This window comes from Arachis hypogaea, chromosome 14, assembly GCF_003086295.3.
Source record: "Arachis hypogaea cultivar Tifrunner chromosome 14, arahy.Tifrunner.gnm2.J5K5, whole genome shotgun sequence".
NCBI lineage: Eukaryota > Viridiplantae > Streptophyta > Magnoliopsida > Fabales > Fabaceae > Arachis > Arachis hypogaea.
In genome coordinates, this window is record NC_092049.1 from 96,725,439 (window position 1) to 96,729,847 (window position 4,409).

The window sequence follows — 4,409 nt, forward strand, 5'->3', positions numbered from 1 at the left end:
CAACAAGTATAGTTATTAATATTCAATTTTGAAGGTTTCGTATTAACTGGAGACTTAGTTATGACTTTTTAAAGTTGAATTATAAAATCTTATTTTCTGCTTTACTTTTAAATGAAGTCAGAAACTTTGAAAAGCTATAACTAATTCCGTGGTGATTGGAATTGCTTGAGACCAAGTCTGGGTTAAACTGGAATATGTGGAGCTGGACTAGAAAATTTGAGGTCTTTTCGTTAAATACACAATTTATGGTAAATTTTTTAAGTTGAGTCATCAAATCTGTCCTGCAGCAGAAGAGTTCAAACAGGGCAGCAACTTGTTTGTCTTGTTACGGCTCCTCCAAGCTGAGTTTTGGAGCAAAACCATTTTTTTTTTAAATTTGATTAACTTGGTTTAGTGCTCTAAAATTTCAGAATTTTAGGAGTTAAGGATTGGGAGTTGTGAATTTTTGAAAATTGGTGATCAAAGCTAGAAAGAATCAGTTTTCAGCAAAATATGCATCAACTTCCAATGCCTGCAACTCTTAAAATTGAACAGCGATTGAGTTGCAACCAAGGAACACTTGTGAACTCTTTCATAGCGCGCTTTGACAATGAAAGAAACTAGACCCTAAAGGTACTCCTAAAATTGCTTATGGTTTTAATACATTTTTCTAGATGATTCCTATATTATTAGTATAGTTTAATCTGTATATGGATCTATTTATGACATTTTACTTGTGTCATGGTTGAGAAATGACAAATGTCCTATTATTTAGTTTGATAAATTTGGTTGTGTATTGGCTGAGAAATAAGTTGTGAATTGGTTGTTTTTGTTGGAACCGTAGACGGTGAAAATATCCAAATTTTAGGGGAGGTTCTGCCAAAATTTTTCTAAACATTTTGAATAAAACATAATGAAAAAAATTATAATTAGTGTTATATCTTGTTTCTAATATTTTGTTTCGGTTTTTCTTATTTACAGGAGTGCTGAAATGGTGACCACATACTACCTTCAGGGCTCAAGAATATTTTGATTCATAGAGACACTAATCTATGTTAGAACTTTTAATTTTTGGTTGAACTTATGCAAGACATATAACTTGTAGAACTTATCAATGTACTCACTAAGGTTATTTTGTTTTAAAACAATTTAAGCTAAATGAGGCATGTTTGAATTATGTATGTTTTTGCATATTATATAAATGTAGACTTGCTTATTAAAATAGTTAATATATTAGTTAATTTAAAAAATAATTTAATAAATTATGCATGCAATTTGTATTAAAAAATTATTACAAAATAATTATTTTGCTTTTGTAACTAAAGAAAAAAACGTTACAAAATCAAGTTACATTTTGTAACAAAATTTTATGATAGGAAAAAATAGATTGTCACTAAAAATACCTTGAAGATCAAAATTTGTTACCACTTTTGTAACGACTTCTGGTTTTTTGTATCAGGACAATTTGTTACAAAATATCACTTTGAATTTTAACAGTTCCATTTTTTGTTACAAAAACTTTTTGTAACGGGACATACTACAACGGCCCCCTTTTTTTGTTACAAAATCTATTTGTTTCAAAATTTCGATTTTTTGTAACAATTTTTTTTGTTACAAATATTGCTTTTTCTTGTAGTGCCAGTTTTTGGACTTTCTGATGCTGATTCTTCCTATATTAAGCAAGGCCTCACTCCATATGAAGGGGAAAGCAATTAGGGTTAGATTTTAGTCATATAGTTCATTTTCTAGAGAAAGAAGCTCCTCATTCTCTCTAGAACCTAGGGTTTTTAGTTTAATTTCCTTATAATTGCTACTTTTAACTCTTGTTTTAATCTAGTCTCTTCTACCTTTCCTTGTTCTATTGCCTTAATTTCCTTGTTTATCTTGTTAATTTCTCATTTTAGTTGTCTTTTATGTTCATGCACAATCTTGTCACTTTAATTTACAATTAATGCAAATTTATGTTTCCATGTCATTTATTGCTTTCTTTAGTTGTTATTGTTATTTTCTTGCTTGGAAGTTGTAGCATTTATTATTTTTTGTTATTTTATCATGCCTTCTTTACATGCCCACCAAGTGTTTGACAAAATGCTTGGTTGGGTTTTTGCTTAGTTTTTCTCACTCTTGGTTGAGAAATTGTGTGATTTAGGTGAACTTGAGTGGTGGATGTCCATTCCACATTGTGTGTGGATTGTTAATTAATTTGGTTTCCCTTGACTCTATGTGACCCCTTAATGTTGACATAGGACTTAGGGATTGAAATTAACTATGCCTATTTGACTTATCTTCGATGTAAGGTTGACTAAGTAGGATTAACTCTTCATAATTATCATATGTTTGTGGTCAATGACTAGGATAGGTAGCCTTAGCTCTCAATTACTTGCCAAGAGGTTTTCTTGCATTTGAAGTTTTCTTTCCTTGCATTTAATTACTTTGACTTTTATTTCTTTGACTTTTAATTCCTTGCATGTTTTATTGTTTTGATGTTTAAATTTATGCATGTTTAATTTTCCCACTCTTGGTTGAGAAATTGGATGTTTTGGTGGAATTGAGTTGTGGATGTCCATTCCGCATTGTGTGAGAATAGTTAATTGGTTTGGTTTCCATTGACGCTAGTCTTTCACTAAGCAATTAGTGAGTTGACTAGGACTTATGGATTGAGATCAATTATGGCTTTTTGACAAATTCTCAAGGAGGATTGATTGATTTGGATTGATTCCACACAATTGCCATGTTTGTGGTCCATAACTAGGATAGGAATCATAAACTCCCCAATTCTTACCAAGAGTCCTTTAATTGATTTCCTTTAAATTCCTTGCATGCTTGTTTCAATTCCGTGCTATTTACATTTCTTGCTCTTGCTTTCATTCCCAATCCCCATGCTCTCTCTCTCTCTCTCTCTCTCTCTCTCTCTCTCTCTCTCTCTCTCTCTCTCTCTCTCTCTCTCTCTTTTATAGCCAATGACATTACATTTCATTGCAACTCCTAGGGAAGACGACCCGGGAGTTAAATACTCTCGGTTTATATTTTGTATTGTGACATTTATTATTTGATCGTGAGAATTCATTATTGGTTTGGACTATGTAACCAACTAATTGATGCTTGTTTTGATGATTGATTCCAAACCATACAAGAATTCTCACGTTGTCAACCACATTGCGAAACTAATGGAGGTTTATGTAGACGATATGTTGGTAAAAACACAAAGTGAGGAATCCTTGTTGCCCGACCTCACCAAAGTGTTCGACACCATAAGAAAGCATGGTATGAGACTTAATCCTGCAAAATGAACCTTTGCGGTAGAAGCTGGCAAATTCTTGGGCTTCATGTTCACGCAAAGAGGAAATGAGGTGAACCTAGATAAATGCCGGGCTATACTCGACATGAAAAATCCGACCTGCGTCAAAGAGGTACAACAGCTCAACGGAAGACTGGCAGCCCTGTCCAGGTTTCTAGCCGGGTCATCCATAAAATCTCTCCCCTTTTACGCCACATTAAGGAAAGGAAAGAGGTTTGAATGGAACACAGAGTGCGAGAAAGCCTTCCAAGATTTCAAAAAATTCTTGGGACAACCACCCATTCTTACTCGACCACGGGAAGGAGAAGCACTCATATTATACCTCGGTTTGCAAAGAATAATGAAAGGGTAAGGCCTTATGGGTATGTAAGCTAAGTGAAACAAAGGCCTCAATCATATAAGTGCATGCATACATTAAACAATGGAAATATAGAATCAAGCAAGACAAAGATCACAATTTTAGAGAGAAAAACACACACCAAAAATAAAATATTGGTTGGTAAAATGCAACCAATTCAAATAGGCTCAAAAATCTCACAGGTTTTGTATGTTCGAGCTCTAAACCATGTTCCAAATATAATATTTCTTTAAGCAAGTTTAACATTAAATTTTATTCAAATTAGTGAAATACTTTAAAAAAGTTTCTTGAAAAAGAAAATATTTCTTCAACCAAGTGGTAAAATATGCACAAAATCAAACAAATATGCAATCAAACATGTAAATGCAACAACTAACAAGGAAAATAAACCATTGGTGTTGAGATAGAAGAGTAACTAACCCATGGAGATTGATATCGACCTCCCCACACTTAAAGATTTCACCGTCCTCGGTGCATGCTAAGATGTACAAGTGGATGGGTGGCTCCAACTGATGCTTTTCTCTGAAGATTTTGCAGATGGACTTGTCTGTCTCCCCATGTAAACGTCTTTCGGTTCCCTTCCGGGTGGCCATCCTGAAAGAAAAAGGGAAGAAGAGTAACCCAGAAATAAAGATAAGAAAATAAATGAAGTATGGGTGGGTTAATGCCAAATGATAAGGGTCTCAATTACATGGTAGCTACAACATGCAAGTGAGAAAACAATAGAAGTACGTGGCATATCAATAGTGCAAACATTGCAACAAAGGGGAAGAA